This window comes from Lemur catta, chromosome 24, assembly GCF_020740605.2.
Source record: "Lemur catta isolate mLemCat1 chromosome 24, mLemCat1.pri, whole genome shotgun sequence".
NCBI lineage: Eukaryota > Metazoa > Chordata > Mammalia > Primates > Lemuridae > Lemur > Lemur catta.
In genome coordinates, this window is record NC_059151.1 from 15,458,026 (window position 1) to 15,478,616 (window position 20,591).

At 45.0% G+C, this 20,591-nt stretch overlaps 1 long non-coding RNA gene across 2 annotated transcripts; it reads left to right on the plus strand.

Annotated features, from left to right (window-relative positions):
- The first annotated feature begins 4,895 nt into the window (after nt 1-4,895).
- On the plus strand, nt 4,896-19,477 carry LOC123627254. 2 transcript variants are annotated; one of them, XR_006731223.1, is made up of 4 exons: nt 4,896-5,531; nt 10,695-10,732; nt 11,166-11,374; nt 19,208-19,477. It is a non-coding gene; the product is annotated as an uncharacterized LOC123627254 (long non-coding RNA). The 2 variants fall into 2 exon arrangements; XR_006731224.1 differs by lacking the exon at nt 10,695-10,732 and having other exon boundaries at nt 4,898-5,531.
- The last annotated feature ends 1,114 nt before the right edge of the window (nt 19,478-20,591 follow it).

Below are 20,591 nucleotides of genomic sequence, written 5' to 3' on the forward strand. Positions count from 1 at the left end.
TTATTCTCATGTAGTTAACCTAGTCTGTTAGCCTTTCAGCTAAGTATTTTTGAAGCTTTATAATTGAGACAGTGATAACTGTTCTATAATTGCTTTTCACCATTCCTTTCATTAGAAATGTTAATAAGTTTAACTATGTTTTTGGGAGATGACCACGTAAACTGAAAGGGTTAAGTCCTCCTCCTCCTCCTGCTGCTCTTGGCACCTTCAGGCACTCGGTACATTAACCTTCCTTGATGGTGATCTTTGGAATTATCAGTAGAGGGTGCCTTGAGACCAGCAATATTTTATAGTTTTTCCACTCTAGATAAAGTCATGTGTGTGAAATGGGGAATGGCTAACGTAGGGAAGAAAGAAAGTATAATTCACAAGGTGGTTAAAAATAATCCTTTGGTCAGTCTGAGGGTCCGGTGTATGGATGACAAAGGGCAGCCCCCCCTCTGAGGCCTGGGTAATGGTGGGAGGAGCTCACTGCCTTTGGAGCTGCCTTAGTTCTTTTTGATCACCAGCTCCACTATCTCATGCTCCCCTTGGACTTGGTACTCTGAATTATTCCTCAGTGCCAAATGCTTGATTTTCCCCACATGATGAGTGAAATGCACAAGGGTGGTGAAAGCAAATGTTGAAAATGTCTTTGAGGGATGTTTTTCTTAAATCTCTAAATTGGTTTACTGAATACAAATATTTCTAGTTTTTTTTTTTTTTTTAGTTTTTAGTCTTTTATTATCTATACTTAAGGAATACAACATGATGTGTTGATATCTTTATACATATTGAAATGGCTGTTATAGTCAAACAAATGTATGCATCATCTCACTTCCCCTTTAAATACAAGTATTTCTAACGGCATCTTCAAGAATCTTGCAAGTAGAGCTATTCCAGAAGGCAGCAAGTATTACCTGTTAAGCCATACATCATCGATAGCCATTTCCCTCCCCTCCTTACTTTGTTTGAGTTACTTGTTGTCTTCAAAATTCCCGTAGGGATATGTGTACTTGTTCAGAGCAATTTTAAAACTATAACTACATCCACTAGACTTGCTCTCTGACACATATTCAGAATTACAACACTGTTTAATGGGAAATTCCATTTTCTGAAGATAACTTTTTAAAAAGTACAATCATTTAGGAAAAAATGAAATAGCGTTTGTGTTTTGTAATCTCCCAGAATGAGTGAGAGACCAGCAGAGCTCAGTAACAAACTCCTTGTAGACTAATAGCAGCCAGATCTGCTTTTACCACTCAGGCCTTGAGGCCAGTCATACCGCCAGCTCGTGGTGGCATTCTTAATAACGGTTTAGGTCTTGACAGAGAATTGATTCCAAATGAAAACTTAATGGTCCCTGCCTCCTGCCCATGAACTTCAAATAATGACATGAAGAACAACTTGATCACAGTTAGTTATGTCACCTTTTTCCTTTGGGTTTCAGATTTCTGATAGAATACTTCTTTTGAATTTGGTGAAATACTGAGTTGTTTAATTGATTTATGCTTGTTAAGTAAAGGGTCATAATTATCTGTGTTCATAAAGAGAGGAAAGATAAATTTTATAGTTTTATGGAAGTCCTTACAGCTCTTATTTTCAACAGATACCCATTTGTTAATGTTATTCAATAAACAAAACTAAACTGGCACATTTTAAATTTCCTTAGAAGCTGTGTTTAAGTTAGATTTTAGAAATTGAATATTATGGACTAATAACTTAAAGTATGTTTACAGGTGCTTTTGCTTCCTTTCTAACTGACTTTAGCTTGGCTGTGGTTGATAACGCTTTGAAAGATTTCCTGCACCATCTCAAGTTTTCCAACATTAATCATAAGTGAATGATTGGCATCCAGATACTTAACCACATATGCATGTTTATTATTTAAAGGAAGCTCAGATAAATAAGTTTTATGAAATAAACACTCCCAAATATTAAAAAAGATAAATTTCTGTTTTTAAAAGTTTGTCATTTTGCTACATAAGAATATATCCTTAATTGCTATCTTACAGCATTTTTATCCCAATTATTATAAACTGTACCTACTACAGGGCAATCATGCAGCAGTTTTAAAATAGATAAATCAAGGAACTATTTAAATTTTGAAAATGGCATTCACTCGAATGATTGATGACTAAGCTGGCAATGACATCAAGAGTCTTTAAACAGTGACTACAACCAAACAGATTTCCTTATACTCTTCCTCCTCAGAATACTGTATAATGCCAATATGGTCCCCAGCTCTCATGAAGATGTAACAAGGACCTTCCACTCCAACCCTGTGATTTCACTCATGTTAAGAATCCACTTCTGAGGATCTCAAGATGAATTCAACAATGAAAAGCTGTATCAATTGCAGAACGCTAAGGAAAAAAACAGTTGAACTATACTTAACCAAGTTGAAGATATTCGTCTAATGTTTGACCATTTTTGATTAGGAAGAAAATTTTAAAAGCCAATCAGAGCGGTACATGCCTGTACTCCCAGCTACTCATGTGGCCTAGGCAGGAGGATCACTTGAACCCAGGAGTTCAAAGCCATAGGGCAGCATGATTGTGCCTAAGAATAGCTGCAGCACTCCACTGGGCAACACAGCGAGGACCTCTCTCAAAAAAAATTGTTTCAAAAAAAATTTTGTTCAAACAGTTGTTTGAACCAAAATCCATCAAAAATAACAGCTAGTTTTCATTGTGTATCATTGTTATTAAAATATTCATTTCAGTCCATGTACCCTGCCATTTAGTTTTGATGCTGTGTTTGTTATCTCCTTAATGTGGAGAAAAGTAACATAGACCTGTGTTAAATGAGGCCTCAACCTTCTTTCTTTACCTGAATTCATGTCATAAGAAATCAGAGCAGAGCAAAGCTCAGGCAGGCTGCAATCTCTCTGAGCCCCTGTTGCCTTTTATGTAATATTAAGGACTTTGACTAAATCACAGCATTTCAGACATTTTTAAAAGATTATGTAAGAAATATAACTTGTCATTTTTTTAGAGAAATTGCATGAAACCGTTTCACATAGGGCAGATAGAAGTAGAGCTGTCTAGTTAAAGGAGGGCTGGGGGCTCTGAAGTTGTGACTTCCGTATCCCTTCACCCTGCAGTGTCCTCTGTAGGACCTCAGATTTCTGTGGGACATAGTTTGAAAATCACCAGTTAGGAGGGAATCCTTCCAATTAGCAAAAAAATGCCGGCATATTGTTCATGTGCGTGTAATTTTCTCACCTTATACTTTTAAGAATGGAATGATACAAATGAAGGTGTAGATGTGCTGCCTTGTTAATGTTGGGCTTGAACCCACCTCTACCACCTGAGACATAATCCCCACCTGGACAAACAGAGAGAGGCCACAGGGAAAGCAGAAGCACTTTTATTAAAAATATGTGTTTTACTCCAGAAGAAGCTAGCATGGTTTTTGAATTAGCATTATGCATAAGCTTAACTGAATTTTTTTTTTTATTTCACCTGGCAGTGTTCAGTTTCTCCTAAGCTATTGCTTTACACACCTCAAAAGCCACGGATGGAACCCTTGTCTAACTGAATAGGACAGGGATTAATGTCCCCAAGACATTTTTCTGTCCTTTTGTTTTCCATAATCTGTGCCAGACACTGTATTGTCATTCCATTGAGGACAATAAGTCTGAACTTCTTTTAAGGGAACTAAGAAGAAAATCTGTGATTTCAGGGAAAAGGAAGGATAAAATGCAAAGAACTTTTAAAATGTCCTTTAATGTTGGCCAATGTTCACTTGTGTATGTAGATAACACTCCCCCCTCCCCCGGCCTGCCACCAGCCAGGAGAAAAGTGGAGCCATCAACACTCCAGACCCTCTTTTTCAGCCTCTGGGGGCCCCTCCAGAGTGGCTCCTGCCAGCATTTGGGATCTGTCCGTTTGTTCTCTGAGCTTCCGTCTCTAATCCCAGAAGAGATAGTTACAGTAGTATTTCCTTAATTAAAGTCATTCATGTAAAAACCTGCAGTTGACATTGTGTTTATTAATGCTTATGTAAGATTCTTTCGTTAAGTCCCTCTCCTTTTATCTGGTTTTGAGTTATTTTACAAGACCTGGCTAGTAATAGTCTGGTCACATTATTCAGTTTATAAGTGCTGTCTGTAATGTTATTGTCACAGAAATGTTATGGAAAATGGTCTCTCAAAATATTGGGAAACCTGTTTTCAAAAATTTGAACAGGCACTGGATATCATATTATCATTATCATCAGAAAGTATTTATTACATTCAGTATACTATTTCAGACCCGGTTCTGGGCATTCAGGGAGAAAATACCTTTCCTACAAAAGATTTCAGTAAGAACCCTCCCTCTAGAGGGGGATGCTTGCAATGTAGTTTGAGATATTCCCACCCATTTCATAATTAAGTAGATAAATACAGCTATAATTAGATGTTTCAATTAGTTGGTACCAATTCTGGAAAGAAATCGCAGCTACGGTTGGAAGAGCTGTATATTATTTTCCCTGTTTCTAATTCTAGAGAGCCATGAATCAAAGAAACTAAGTTTGAAAACTGGCTCTAACCTATACTTATCTATTTTTCAAGCAAATTTTCTGCAGTCTTTGTGGCCATATGAATAAAGAAATGTTAGTCCTAATACAGATAGCTTAATAATTTTACTTCCTCTTGGCCGATGGAATTTTCACATAATGTGACAGTAGCACCTTCTTCATGGATGTATTTAAGATTCTGCGGTGAAAAGTTAATAGCGTAGAACATTTCTTAAAATTTTAAATTTATAATAGTGGAAAATGGAAAGTCGATTTTAAGGAAAAATCCATTACACTGAAAAATGGTTTAACCTTTTATAAAAGGCAGGGTTTTGCTAAGAATTAGATATTCATTTTAGAATATGACTTGAATCGTCCAACATTTGTACAATTAAGAGAAAACATCACCCTTTTGGAATGATGGATATCCAAGAATAGAGCCATAATAATTGCATGTTTATGAGATTAAATAGCATTATACGTATATATTTTCTATTACGTAAATGTAAAATAAGTAGGAATTGTATTTCATTTATGGGATTATTTTTGTGTTGAAGCAAGCCTCAAGTTAAGTCTAGTCTGGACATGTATTAAAAGCCAAAGTTTGTAAGTGAGATATGATTCCCATGATAATGTCTCTTGTTTACTTAAACATTCTAAATAATATTAGACTTATTTCAGATGCAGCAGGAGTTAGAAGAAAATATAACTCTATATAGCAAATGATATCCCTTTCCATTGTTTGATTAATAGATACTACATTTAGTATTTTTTCTTAGACACATCTAGTAAAAGATGTGAAAACATAAACATTTGTACTGAAGAGCATACTTATGCCTCATGAATTCGTCATGTTCCATAGCCTTAAGAACATCTCATGACATCTCTGTATGGCTTTTTTTCAGACTCCACACTTCATTCCTGCATCCCTGTGGAAGTGTCCAGAGGCAGGCTGAAACTGTTCACAGAATAACCAAACCCTCCTCAACTTCTCAGGTTTATGGCCAAAATGGGACAGCCGTTTCAGTTCATAAGCAATCACTTGACAGGTGACATTTTAAATCAGTCATTTCCTATGTTATTGGTTTACTTTTGCCCTCAGAAAAAGTTGCATATTCCTTGGCACGGGATAAAAACTCCCCAATCAGCTTGCTCCCTGTCAAGGTATTCAGCCTTTTCTCTTGCCACTTGCCCTCCTCTCCCCCTTTGCTCTAGCATCTCACCAAACTAGACTACTTAGAAGTAAGTGCACAAGGACTTAGAAGTCCTAAGAAGGACTTAGAAGTAAGTCCTTCCTCAGCTCCAGCTGGTTGCGTTTGCCACTTCCTTCTGTCTGGCACACTTTGTCCTTGTCCTTCAGGTTTCAACCTACATTCATCTCCACATAAAGTCTACAGTATTGACACAAAACTTGGACAGATGGCCCTTGTGTGTGTTCCAATAGTGTCCAGTTTTATACGTGTCGTGGTATCTGTGACTCTGTGCGGAAACTGCCTGTTTCTCAGCATGGTTGTGGAATAAGTGAATGAAGAATGGGAAAACCAGAGCTCTGACACTTAACCACAATCACAGTTAATTCAGTGTGCTACTGTGGGCAAATAATATTTAATAGTCATTTTGTCTTGTAGTCATACATACATATTTTTCATTCTTATTAACCCTGATAAAGTTCTCAACTTATTTTTAGTGACTTACACTTAGTATGAAATCTTTAGGGAAAGAATGTAATTCTTTCTTTTTCTTTCCACATGCTGCTGAATTGGAATCTAGATCCTATAGAGCTGCTGCTCCAGGATCTTCTGATGAGTCAGATCTGCATGAAGATCTAATTTGAAAAGCATCCTGAAGATGTGTACTGATGTTAAGGAGAAATTATATTGTACTGGGAGACTTTCGAGGAGACCTCACAAATGAAAACCGGTATCATTGAGCATATGCAGGCTGCCCAAGTGTCTGCTGCTTAATCAGCCAAACAAGCAAGTTTTCAAGAATACATTAGTGGCATACATTGATGGCTAATTTCTGTTTTCCAGTTTTTATCACTATATATAGTGACAGACATCACTGTATGCTTAGACAGACATCATATCGACATACTGGGACTGTGGTCACTGTCGATGTTTGCATTTATAACAGTTGTTACAGTACCACTGAACTGGCAGAATTTTAATTTTAAGCACTGATTTATATGACTTATTCCTCATGGAAAAATAAAATTTGCCTAAGGTTTCTTACTTTATCTGTTTATTTGTTTATTTTTTATTAACTTCTTCAAATATTCTTAAAATTATAGAAAAGTTCCAAGTTTTAGTACAGAGAGCTTTTTGTTTTTGAACTATTTGAGCATTAATTGGTGGCATTGTGCCATCACCCCTGATTACTTTAGTGGGTATTCCTACAAGTGAGGACCTTCCACGTAGCTGCAATACAGTCTTGGTAATCAGAAAGTTAACATGAATACATGCAATTATTAAATGGTCTGATTCTTTCCAAGTTTTATTAATTGTCTATAATGTCCTTGGTAACCATAGAATCCCATTCAGATCCATGGATTGCATTTAGTTGTCCTGTCTCTTAGATTCTTTCAGTCTGGAGCAGCTCCTCAGTCTTTTCTTGACCTTCACTACCTCTAATCTTTTGAAGAGTAAAGTCCAGTAATGTAGAGTGTCCCTCCATTGGGTTTTCTGAGCTTTCATTATGATTAGGTTTAGACCATATCATTTTGGACAAGAGTATCACAGAAGTGATCCTGTGAGGTTCTCGTTGCATCCTGTCATGTGACCTACAATCTGGCTTGTCCTATTACTGGCGGTGTTAGCATTGATCAGTAACAGTGGTATCTGCCAGTCTCTCATCTGTAAAGTTACTTTTTCACCTTGTAATTAATTAGGATTTCGTGGGCTTGGTAATTTGAGATATGTAAATATCTCTGTTCCTCATGAAACCTTCAATTGATTCATTTACTTTTTTCAAAATGGATTCATGGTTGATCTTATTCCATGGCTTACAATTTGTTGATATTTAAAATGTATTTTTCATTGTATAAGTATTCTGTTTTGTAAAATTCAGACATACAGAAAAATTATAGCAATAGTACAAAGAATTCTTGGTTGGATACCGTCCCTCAAATGTTAACGTTTGACTACATTGGCTTTATCCTTTCTCTGCCTTCTCTTTTCTTTCTACCTATAGAAATATATAATATACACTTTTTTCTGAACTCTTTGTAAGTTGCAGACCTGATTTGTCTTTTTTTGTGACTATGTCACTGTGTATCTCCTGTAATAAGGAATTATCTTCTTATATGATCTTATAGAGCTTTATCATAATTGTTGAAATCTAGAAATTAAAATTGGTTCAATATTAACATCTCATCTACAGACTGGGAACTAAAAATAAAATCCTAAGGCTCCTGCTAACTGAACAGATGCCTCTCGCCAAGGGGACTCCAGAAAAACCTTAAAACTGAGTCCCCAGCCATCATGGGATGGCAGGTGTAAAGCACAATTACATGCACAGGTCTTCTCATTACTATTCATGACTCTTCTAATAGCTTGTTAAATATGTATATTTAGCCATCCAGCTCAGTACAAATCGTGTTTCTTTTGTCCATCCCTTGAAACATGTGTTCTTGGCTTGAGGCGACAGCCGTGTTTCCCAGCCTGTCAGAATGACCGCTGCAGGTTGAAAATACTTCATGAGATATAAAGCTCTCCTTTTTCTAAGTATATAAACCTCATTGTATATTTTTTTAGTTAATAAGACCTTATTCAGATTTTTCCAATTATCTCAATATCCTTTATAGCCAAAGAAAATTCAAGATTAGGGATTGTCACAATCCATGATGTGTTGCGTCCATTTGTCAGGTCTTTTGAGTTTTTTAATCTGGGACAGTACCTGGGTCTGTCTTTGATTTTCATGGCATTTACATTTTTGCAGAGCACAGGTCAGTTATTGTGTAGGTTTTCTCTCAGTTTGGGTTCCTGTGAAGGTTCCTCATGATTTGATTCAGGTTATGCTGCATTCAGGCAGGAATGTCACAGAAGTGATGCCGAGTTCCTCTCAATGCAGCATATCTGGAAGAAGATGTTGTCACTTGGTGTCATGACTGGCCAATGTTGACTCTGATTATTTAGTGAAGAAGGATGTGCTGGGGTTGTCTGTGGCAAAGTTGCTATTTGCCCTTTGCATTTCAGAAAGCTCTTGCGTGAAGGTACTTGGAGGCTCTGTAAATATCTGGCTGCTGCTCAGAATTTCATGCCCTAGATTGAACATTTCATTCATTGCTGATTCCTGCCTGAGTAAATTATTATGGTGATTGTTGCCAAATGATTATTTTCTCATTCTTTCATTCCTCATATTATGCATTAATAAATAAAATCGACAAAGAGGGGTGAAGGGAAATCTTACAATTTTGGTAGGCAAATGCCCCCAGATTTGGTCAGTGTAGCCATTTCAAGCTGACTTCATGTCTTTTTGGTCTCTCCCCATTACTCTTCGAGTACTTCCGTACCTTCTGGCAGAAAACAATGTTCCAAGCTCATGTTGTATTTTCTCTGCCCTATCCCTGGAATCAGCCATGTTTTTAGAAGCCCTGATTCCTTTTAAGGGAGAATGATATTTGGAAACCATGATCTGGACACGTGTTGTGGCCGGTGTGCTTTGGGCTATTGGGGTCATCCTTGCTCACAAGCTTCCTCCGTGAGCAAAGCAGGGAGCACATGTGTATGCACAAATACACGTGCATGCTTACATTAGTCTGTATTTCTGTATCAAAATGTATTGAAAACTCTGAGTTCTTACTGACATTTCCAATTCCAGTTCTGAAGCGTTCATTCTACTTTTCCCTTTCAGTACAGTTCAGCCTTGAACAACGTGGGGGCTAGGGACACTGAACCCCTGTGCAGTTGAAACTCTGCATATAACTTTGGACTCCCCAAAGATGTAATGACTAGAAGTCTTACCGATAACATAAACAGTCAATTAACATATGTTTTGTATGTTCTGCATACCATAGACTATATTTTTATACTAAAGTAAGTGAGAGAGAAAATATTACAAAAATCATAAGGAAGAGGAAATATACATATACTAATGTACTGTATTTGTTGATATCAGTGTACATCTTCTGTTTACAAGGTGAATGTCTGTCTGAAATGGGGGACAGCCACAGCTCCACACCACAATCTGTGATACTTATCAAGCAACTCAACTCTTTCTTGTAGTGTCATGACTTTTTTTCTGCTTCTTGGGAGCACTTACAGCATCATAATGGAATTTCATATAGGTCCCATGGTGTTAGTCAAAGTTTGTGGTATTGCAATAACAATGGTGAAAAATGCGTGAGAACCATGAGAGATGACTTTTTCTGGAAAGACGGAGTGCTCAGCTGGAGATGATTAGTGTCACGTGGCATTTTAAGTGGACATTTGAAACATTTCAGCTTCCTGCAATAGCAACAGGAGGTGGCTTCAAAATTATTACAGTAGTAGAATATACGCGGTAGTTAGTTTTATGCAGTCATGATTTAATATTGCATCTTTACATTTCTTTGCATTTCTGTCCACTGCAAATGGCACCATGTAGCCTGTGTGCCCCAATTTGGAGAAATGTATACTTTTTATAATAGATTGTGTATATTTTATGATAGTAAATGATAAAATAGACTAATACCTATAATACATATATTTTGTGCATTCATGACATACCTTTTTCTTAATTTTGTTGATTATCTCTATGCTATGTGGTTCATCTGCAAGATTTTTCCAGTTGTAGTGAACCTCCAAAAATATTGCATTATATTTATCGGGAAGTACCTGCATAAAAGTGAACCCATACAGTGCAAACCGTGTTGTTCAAGGGTAAACTGTATTTGTATCTCTCCTGACAGTAACCTGGCTGTCTTCATCCCGAGTATATAGTAAGTGACCAATAACTGTTAGCTATGGTGGCCATGATGATAATGTAGAACCATCTGGGTGATTCAACTCCTCAAACATTTTCTGAGTACCTGTAAAGGCTAGAAAGGTCTCATGTCCCAGCCCTAAGGGGAAGTAAATCAGGAAGTAGTCCAAACTGTATTCTATATATTTGTGGCTAAGCCCAGGTGGGGACACCCCACTCCTGTCCTCTGAGCTTTCAGGAAGGTCCTCCTGAGGTCATTGGGTGGTCCCTTCACCCGCTGGAGTTCCCATTCTTTATCTCATCCTCAGATAACTTTGGACATACCTACTGCCCAAGGACCCCTGGGGTAAGTGTTGGGGGAAGGAAGGACTGGGAAGGGGCAATTGAAAGCTAAACCCTGGGGGGGGGGGGTAGAGGCAGAGAGAGACCTGTCTGCAACCACAGCAGAGTTCATAGCATTTCTGAGACTACAAGCCACAAGAAGTAAGTGTGTATAAGCATGAAGTAGAGGAGAAGACAATTGTCAGAAGGGCTGTCCTTGAAGGACTTCCTGAAAGGGTAGAGCTTGAGCTCAGTTCAAAGGGTGGACAGAAGTTCCAGTGGGCCAAGATGACAAAATACTTGTAACAAAACCCATTCCTTCTTCCACGGCCTGAACCAAGGTCTTCCTTGGGTCATTTCTTTGTTTTGCCACCTGACAAGGTGCTTTTGCTCCCTGAGGAGGAAAGCTAGGAGCTTGCTTCTCTAAGACCCCTGCCCTCACCCCACTCCCATTTCAGACTCCTACGAAGGATGCCACTATGGTGAGGAGAGAGGAGACCACTCATCGGTACTACATGGCAGCGTAGCCTGGCATCAGGAGGCCTGAGGATCTGCAGGATCTTGGGGTTTCACTTTCCACATCGGTACAATGAGGATAAAATGGCACCTGACTGCATACCTGGAGAGCGTTTACAGAAAGCATACTCTATACAGGATGCCTGTGGAGGTATGGAAATCTAAGAGAAGCCCTTGCATTTGGGACATGCAAAGGCCAGACTCCCTCCCTCCAATTTCAAGCTGTACATGGGCCTTAAGAGCTAAATAGAGTCGTGTAGGCAGTAGTAGTGGCTAGAAGGGTGGAGGTGACAGGGAACCTGCCTGTAGAGGGTGGCCCTGGGTATAGCTAAGTCCAGAGGAAGAGAGAATTTCAGATAGGAACAAAGGTGCCCAGCCAGCACATTCCAGAGAACACAGAAAATGGTTTGTGCTCTGTGGCCCAGCTACCAGAAAAGTCAGTGTTAATCAGAGGGCCCTTGGAGTCCTTGAAAAAGGAGCATGCAGGGTGGGTGAGTTTTCAGTGGGACACAGATGTGTGTGTAGAGCAGTGAGAGGGTGAGGGTCTTGCTCATCCAGAGCCAGCAAGGGCCAAACATGGGGGCGGCCGTTGGCCACCTGCCTGCAGCCTCTGTCCCTGTGGAGGCCAAACGCAGAGAGGCTGGGAGCCCGGACCAGGCTGCCCTGCACAGCTGGCATGCGGGGGTCCTCCTGCAGCCAGTGATGAGAAGGCTCTCTCCAGCCTCATCAGCTGCAGGCTTGGAACTTCTAACTCGGGAATGAGGCAAGACACACGGGAAGAACCAAGCCCCCACGAAATTTAACTGGATGTCCTATATTTTATCTGGCGACTCAGCTCCTTCTCAGAGTGTGTTCTTTAGGGAACCTGACCTATAACAAACCTGATGAAGTGGGTACTATCATTGCCCTCCTTCTAGAAAATGAAAAACTGAGTCTCAAATTGTGGTCCTATAAGTGACGCTGGTTGTAAAGGGAGGAGTAAAACATTATGGGTGTGGGAGCTGGGTCAGTTGGGGTGGGGTGCGGGTGCAGAAACTCCTCAGCCATTTTCAAAGCCCCACCTCTAACTGGGCCTACAGCTCTGGAGGAAAGGGCTGTGGTCCAGGTTTTCCAGCCAGCCTTCCCAGGGCAGGGCTGAACAACCCCCCTGGAAGAAGGATTTAATCAGCCCCTTTGTCTCTGCCTCTCTTGGCCTTTGCTTTCCTTGTCAGAGTCTGTGTCAATAGCTGGAAATCCAGGCCGCATGACAAGCAGCAGCCTGGCCTGGGCTGCCCCCTCCCCAGCTTCTCACTTCCCCCTGCCTTTCCCCACACAGAGCCTGACTGCAGGGACCTGGGCAGGCTCCCCTCTCCCCTGAGAGTACAGCTGGCCCAAGCCTCAGTGTTGCTCAGCTGGGCCCTAGCAGTTCCACTCTGACTCTCCTCAGTAGCCAGGGTGACCTCTAAACAAATCAGATTCTGCCACTCCCCTGCTCAAAACTCTTCCATAGCTCCTGGTGGCCTCCCTGCAGCTGTAGACTGTGCCTTTACCCATGACACTCCCTCTACCTGGAATACCTTTCTTCTCTATTTGAGCTAATCCCTCCCATTCTTCAAGACCCCTTTTTGTCTTTGAGGCCTCTATCTGTCCCCCTTGGCTAGAATGAGTCACTTCCCCACCTGGCCAGCATGGCATCCTTACTGTGTCTGATGCCCTCACCCCAGGGCGTAGGCTGTGAGCATTTGCCTGACCTCTGTGCGGCATTTTCTAGTTTATAAAGTGGTTTTCACATGTGCGCTCCCTTTCAGCTCTCTTGGATAGACCCCTTTGTCTCCATTTTAAAAATGATGCAGCAGAGGCCTGGCCGGGTTCCTGATGTGCTCATCCTCAGGTAGCTCAGGACTGCGGAGCAGGACTCCATTACCCAGATCTCGGAGTGCAGCGCCAGTGCTGTGTCCAGGAAAGGCTGGCCTTGCGACTGCATGGCCGACACCGGCTAGCTCGGTGGGTAGGCTGACGTTACTTCAGCGGCGCTAAGAGGAGCCCCCTTCTCTGCTCTGTGCCTGTACCCCGACACAGGCCCCAGTTCCTGGCTGGGTATGGGGGTGCTTGGGCACGAATGCGCTTCCGGTTCTGCCTGCTTCCTCTTTAACTGGAATGCTGGGCCAGGTGACTGGGAAGTCACCTTCCCGGGAGTGCAGTAGGAAGTTACCACCCTTGTGCCTTTGATGGTAAGGCTAAGTGGAACTGGGATTCAGGCCCATGCAGTCCGGAGACGGGGAGCTGAGTGGGGTGCTTTCCACCTCTGGACAGCCCAGCATCACCAGCCTACCTGGAAACGCAGCCGACCTGGAACCCCCATTTCCCAAGGGCCACCCACAGAGCTGCCCAAGGACAGGGCTTAGGGAAGGGCTTCTGTCCTAGGCCTTTACAGTCAGTGCCAGTTTCCTCGGGGAATCATGGTGGCTCTACCATTCAAGCAGACCCCGAATCCCACCCCTTGTCACCCCTCCACTGCTACCGGCAGGTCCCAGCCACCGTCCTGGTCCCGTCTCTGCTGGCTGACTCTGGCAGCCTGCATGCAAAGGGCCTCTGCGTGTCTGCTCTTCCATCCCTCTGCATAGTCCCCTCTGGACAGAGAAGTCAGGGCGATGGTGTCACTCTGCTCAAACCCTGCCTGGCCCCCCATTTGTGGCTAAGAAAAGCCCAAGTTCTTAAGCGGCCCACCAGGCCCTCCATCATCGGTCCCCATTCCGCCACTCCTCTGTGCCAGACTGTCGCGCCGCACTCGCCTGCAAGGACGACGCAACAAACTGGAGTTCTTCCAACAGCAGTTTAATGAGGCATCTAGTCTAGTTACATGGCGAGAGACCCCGAACAGGAAGGACAGTGGGCTTATATACCATGGCAGGTAGTCGTGGCGGGAAGTGATTGGTAGAGGGCCCTGACAAGGCTCCCAGCAATGATTCTATTGGCTATGTGCTCACCCGTAATCAGAGACCGCTCCCAACAGCTCCCCCTTTTGTTTTGCAACACAAGCTTTGGGGACTCCAACCTCAAGGTCCGGATCCAGGGGGTGGAGTCCCTGAAGCAGGTGCAAAGGCCACCGTCTCCCGTGCAATGAGCAGAGACTCTGGGAGGTGCAACCGCTGGTAAGGGGGTGACACGCCACAATCTGGTGCAATGGGGAAACCCCTCAGAGTGCATGGGCCATGTCACGCTGTGCGAGAGGGGAGGCGATCTTGACCTTCGGAGCGTAACATTTGTAGCCAGATGCCAGGGGATTGACCACACTCGAGGGCGGCTAGGGCTTGGGTAACCACCACTCGGTTCCTGCGGCGCTGTGCACGAATGCGCAGGAACCCCCAGATCACGAAACCTGCTCCCAGGATCCCCATGAACCCTAGGGACCCCAGGCCAGCCCAGTCCCGAAGTCCTCGGACTATTGACTGAAATGTAGGAAAGAGACCATTGGTCACTGTCAAGTCCAGGCGTGTGGAGTTAATGTGGGTGATCTCCAATTGCAACTGCCGGGTCAAGGCGGTAAATTGACTAGACCAGTGTCCTGTCAACATAACAGATAATTGACGAGACTTGTTGGCCGCGGCGGAATCATTATCAAACAGTACCGCGGTAATGCATAGTCCTGTGAAACGCCATTCGCAGCCCAGCTGTGCCAGCTGCCATAAGGCATCTATTTGCTCCTGGACCAAGTCCACACGTTGGTTCAGTATCATGATACCACCCTTCAGATGCGCGTTGACGGCGGATTGTGTGTCCAGAGCTGTAGCCACAGATGCCGATAGGTTGTTCAGCGTCTGTGCTGTCTGAACAGAGCCTACCGCTGCAGCTGTAGTGGCTGCCAGTGCGGCAGTCACTGCCAATGTAGAAATTACAGCTGCAGTAACGCCAAAATCTCTTCGCTGTCGGAAAAGGGTCAAGAAGCTAGGAGCCTCCACCGGCCAAGGAATATGTCGAGGCATACGGGCAACAATTGCCATGGACTGGCTGGAGGCATTCCAGCAACGGGCATAGGAGCAGTTTGCCGTGGAGCAATTGAGAACACCAGGACCAGAGGAAGTAGCAGTGATCCAGATAAAAGGGGGCCAGAGGCAAACAGGTGTGGAGGGGAAAGACAGATTACTCTGCTGAATAGCGTGGACCGACGTCTCAAATGTTGAGGAGGAGTTCCATGTAAGATTGGCAAGGCCCAAAGAGGCATTAGTAGCGAACAGCTGGGGGAAGATCTGGGCATCATGGGTCACTGGCATCGGTCTCGGGAACACTGACAGGATGGCCCAGCGCCGGTCCGTCGTCACTGATGCGGCCAGCAGCAGAAAGGTCAGGAGCAGCAGCATCCCCGGCAGCGGACGCCCCATCATCTGCATCCTCCACATCCGCCAACCGCTGCACTCGCCTCGTTAAGCGTGCCGGGACCCACACTGGATCAGGAGTGTCCTGCGGGAAAACACAGACAGCTCCCCTGGACCGGCTCACAACCGGATCCGGGCCTTTCCATTTGTTAAGCAGGACATCCTTCCACAAGACCTGCTCTGATAAAGGGGAACCGGGGTTGGCGTGGCGGTCCGCAGCAGAGCGCCCCTGATCATCCAGCAAAAGAAAATTTAAAGTGAACAAGGTGAGAGAGAGCACAGGCTTAGGGGTACGTAAGCCCAAAGGGCTCGTCCCCGTCTCCCCCTTTTGTTTTTTGAGATAGGCCTTTAAGGTGCCATGGGCACGCTCTATGATACCCTGGGCCTGGGGGTTGTAGGGAAGGCCCGTGCGGTGCTCCACGCCTAGGCGTGTGCAGAATTGACGAAAAGCTTGTGAGGTATAGGCAGGGCCATTGTCAGTTTTGATAACCTGAGGTTTACCCCAGGCAGCCCAAGCCTCTAAGCAGTGGGTGATGACATGACTTACCTTTTCACCTGTCAAGGGAGTGGCATGAATTATGCCAGAGCAGGTATCAACAGAAACATGGACATAAGAAAGAGTGCCAAAGGAGGAGTAATGAGTGACGTCCATTTGCCACAAGTGGAGTGGCCGAAGACCACGAGGATTGACACCTACATGAGGTGCTGGACGAAAAGGTGCACAGGCCGCGCACTGCAGCACAATATCGCGTGCGGCTGCCCGCGAGAGGCCAAATTTGAGACGTAACGTCAGTGAAGGAGTATGGTATAGAGAATGAAACTGGCGAGCTGCCTTCAATGGAGAGCCAACCCAATAAGCGTGAGTGGCATGATCCGCCAGGGCATTGCCGCGTGCCATGGGGCCCGGCAAAAGGGAATGGGCCCGAATGTGCGTTATAAAAAATGGGGACCGGCGCGAATGGATGGCAGCACGGATAGCACAGAATAAGGAGAACACCGTGCTGCGAGAGTTAAGAGAATGGGCTGTTTCCAAGTGACGGACAGCCTGAACAACATAAGCAGAATCAGAGATTATATTAAGGGGCTCTGGCACAGTTCGGAGAACCAATTCAACGATAGCACATTCAACGTGCTGGGGAGAAGAGTAAGCGAAGCGGGCCGTAAACACCTGATCATTGATTACATAGCTACCGGTGCCTGTGGATGACCCGTCAGTATAAACAATGGTAGCCCCAATTAGAGGCTCAGGGGAAGTCAGATGAGGAAAGATAAGCTGATTGCGAAGTGCAAACTGAAGAAGGGGATGTTTAGGGTAATGGTTATCTATGTCTCCTGGGAAGATACAACAGAGTACTGCCCAAGAATCTAAGGAAGAGCAAAGGACTTGAGTCTGGGACTTGGTGTATGGGCAATGAATAACTGTAGGGTAAATACCGAAGTGGGAAAGGGACAACGAAAGCCCAGATAAGGCCAAATCCGCAACCTGCGTAGGATAATGTTCTATAGCACGCCGCGGAGAAGCATGTGAATGAATCCACAGCAAAGGCCCGTCCTGCCAGAGTACTGCCGTGGGCGCCACGGGTGTAAGCGGCATTGCACCCATAAGCCTTGACAGCTTCAACCAAAGCTTTTAGTTGCTTGTAATCTAGGTGTTCGTGAAAGCGATGTTGATTAGCGTCCTCAAAGATGGGGAAAGCAAACTCCCTCTGTATCTTCTTTCTAGCTCGGGGAGGCACAAACGAGGTTCCGCCCTCCATATTTAGAGGGGCGGATCCCGCAACGGGAAAAGGAGGGGCAGTAGCGTACGGGGGCGGGCGATTAGGCTCCGCCTCATATCTAGCCGCCGCCTCCTCCAGCTCCGCCTTCTCCTGCGGAGACAGCCCCTCCTCCGCCTCGCGAGAACGCGAACGGGAAGAAGAGCGAGACGATGAAGAAGAACAGGAAGAAGAAGGACGAGAGGGAGAAGAGGAAGAAGAGGAAGAAGAGGAAGCCGACATGTGGAGGGAGGCCATTTTGAGAGCCACCTCCTCCATGTCCCTTTCAGGCGGCGGGCGTCCCCGCCGTTCCTGTTTACCCGCGGACTTACGTTTCCTTTCCGGCCTTTTCCTCGGCAGCCCCGGCCGAGCCGGACCCACTTTGCCTCTCTCAGACATACTATCTTGATGATCACTGAGTACTTGCTGACCTTCCCGGACCGGACCGCTGCAACGGTCGTCCTCTAAACAGGCGCGCACCAGTGCCCACACAGGGAGAACACACTCCCAAAGGGGACCAGACTCTCGGGCACGGCGAAGTTCCTGCTCTAGCTTATCCCAATTTGGAATCGTTAAAGACCCCGAGTGGAGAAACCATGGGGCCACCCGGTCCACGTCCTGCACAAAATGGCGCAGGACACGGTCAGGGATACGAAGCTCCCGGGTGGCCAGAAGACCCCGCAGGGCCCACAACAGGTGACAACTAGGAGAGTTCCCCATGGGGTAGGTCACAAGCACCCGGTGCCGGCGTCAGAAGAGGGCAGGGGTCCAAAATAAAGCCGCCCCAGCTGCTGTGGTTCTGAACTCACCTCCAAAGAGGTCGTCTCCGCCGGTGCAAGAAGGTCCCGGGTTTCCGCACCACTTGTCGCGCCGCACTCGCCTGCAAGGACGACGCAACAAACTGGAGTTCTTCCAACAGCAGTTTAATGAGGCATCTAGTCTAGTTACATGGCGAGAGACCCCGAACAGGAAGGACAGTGGGCTTATATACCATTGCAGGTAGTCGTGGCGGGAAGTGATTGGTAGAGGGCCCTGACAAGGCTCCCAGCAATGATTCTATTGGCTATGTGCTCACCCGTAATCAGAGACCGCTCCCAACACCAGACACAGCCCCCTCTGGGCCTTCACTGTGGCTGATCCTTTTGCCTGGAAGACTCTTTCGCCAGAAACCCACTCAGCTAACTTTCTCTCCCTCCTCCTCCCAGTCTTTGCTGAGCCCTCACCTTCTCAGCAAGGCCCACCCTGGCTACCGTGTCTCACATGGAAGTCAGCCCCACTCTGCCCCACCACTCTCCACGCCCTCCCTGCTCCCCTTCTGTTTCTTCAGTAACACTTTCACCTTCTGCTCACTTATCTCGATGGTTTACTGTGCGAGGCCAGGGACTCTGCCCCTTTTATTCACTACTGAAGCCCTAAGCCAGAGCCTTGGCGTATGGTATCCACTCACTAAATATGTGTGGGGTGCACTGGATCTAGAAGTGTGGACGATGATAATCCCTCCATCACTGTGCTGTATAAGAATTAAATCAGTCCGTTAAGAGCACTGAGCCTAGGGCTCCTGGTAAGTGCTCCGTGAATATTCTTACGGTCAATATGTTCAAATGAACAGATTGCAAAAATAAAAGGTACAAGGGGTCATCTGCAGTGGAAGGGGCGAGGGTGCTCCTAGCCTCTTCCGTCCTGTTGCCAGGGCCTGGGGCCCCACCCTGCGAGTGGCACCGTCGCTGGTGGAGACCTTCTCCCCACACAGCTGCCTTCTTAGCCCTTGTCTTCTCCCAGCGTGGTAGATGGGGGCTCATCTAAGGGGCCTTCCTGGAACAGCCTCATGTAAAGGAACTTGGAGGTCAGCCAGTCCAACCCCCTGTGTTTGTTTCACAGGGGACACCAAGGGCCCGTGTGGGAAAGGACTTGACCGAGGCCTGCTGCCAGCTCTAGGTGCCTTTCACCGTCCCTCCAGCGACTGCATCCTGGGAATCCCAAAGCAGGAATCAACATCTCTCAAAGGGCTTCTTTAACAAACCAGTTTGTGAAATGTTTAACTACGGAAAGCCTTACACAGCATTTGCAGTCTTCATCTGGTTGTATTTACATTAAATCACCTTTGTTGCAAAGAATAAAATAAAATGAAATTTAAAGTGTTCTGGAAAATTTGAGATGTGACTGTCTAGTTGAATTTTTCATTTCAATACATATTTATTGAGGACCTCAGGTGTAAGTCTTGGAGACAGAGGCGGGCAAGACACATTCTGTGCCTTTCCATAGTTCTCAGCGGGGGTTGGGAGAGGGCGTGGGCTGTGTATAAAAGAGCAGCATAATGCCGCAGCTGCCCTGCTCCTTGGTGTTTACCCAAAGGAGTCAAAAACTTACACCCACATAAAAACTTGCACATGAATGTTTATGGCAGCTTTATTTATAATTGCCTAAAATTGGAAACAATCAAGGTGTCCTTCAACAGGTGAATGAATAAACAAACTGTAGCACGTCCAGACAATGAAATATTACTCAGGAATCAAAAAGATATGAGCTATTTAGCCACAAAATAACATGAAGGGACCTTAAATACATGTTGCTAAGTGAGGGAGGCTAGTCTGAAAAGGCTACATAGGTATGATCCCAAGGATATGATATTCTAGGGAGACAGAAAAAAGATCAGCGGTTGGCAGGGGTTGGGGGAGGCAGAGATGGATAGTTGTTTAGGGCAATGAAACTACTCTGTGTGATACTGGGATGGTGGATACGTCATCGTACATTTGTCCAAACCCATCGACCACACAACACCAAGAGTGAACCCCAGTGTACACTATGGACTTTGGGAGATAACGATGCATCCATGTTGCTTCATCCACTCTAACACACGTGCCGGCCACTCTGATGCGGGATGTTGACAAGGGGGAGGTTGTGCACATGTGGGGGCAGGGGGCGTATGGGCAATCTCTGTATCATCCACTCAAGTTTGCTGTGAACCTTACACTGCTCTAAAGTAAAGTCTATTAATTTTTAATTAGGTCAGAATTAATACACAAAAAGACACACACCTGGAAAACCCAGCACAGATGAGGTTCACGGATTCAGGATCTCAGAGGTGGGAAGGTCTTAGGATCCTGTTTCCTCTGATGCCAGTCTGTGGCCCCCAGTTTCATGGAGAATGTACTCACTAAACTGCTCCAGTTGAAGGACTTTTACACTGGGAAGTGACTTTCTTGGAACCTCAGTGGGTTAGTAGTAGAGGACCTTAATGACAATTGCCCAGTCCCTTCGTGGT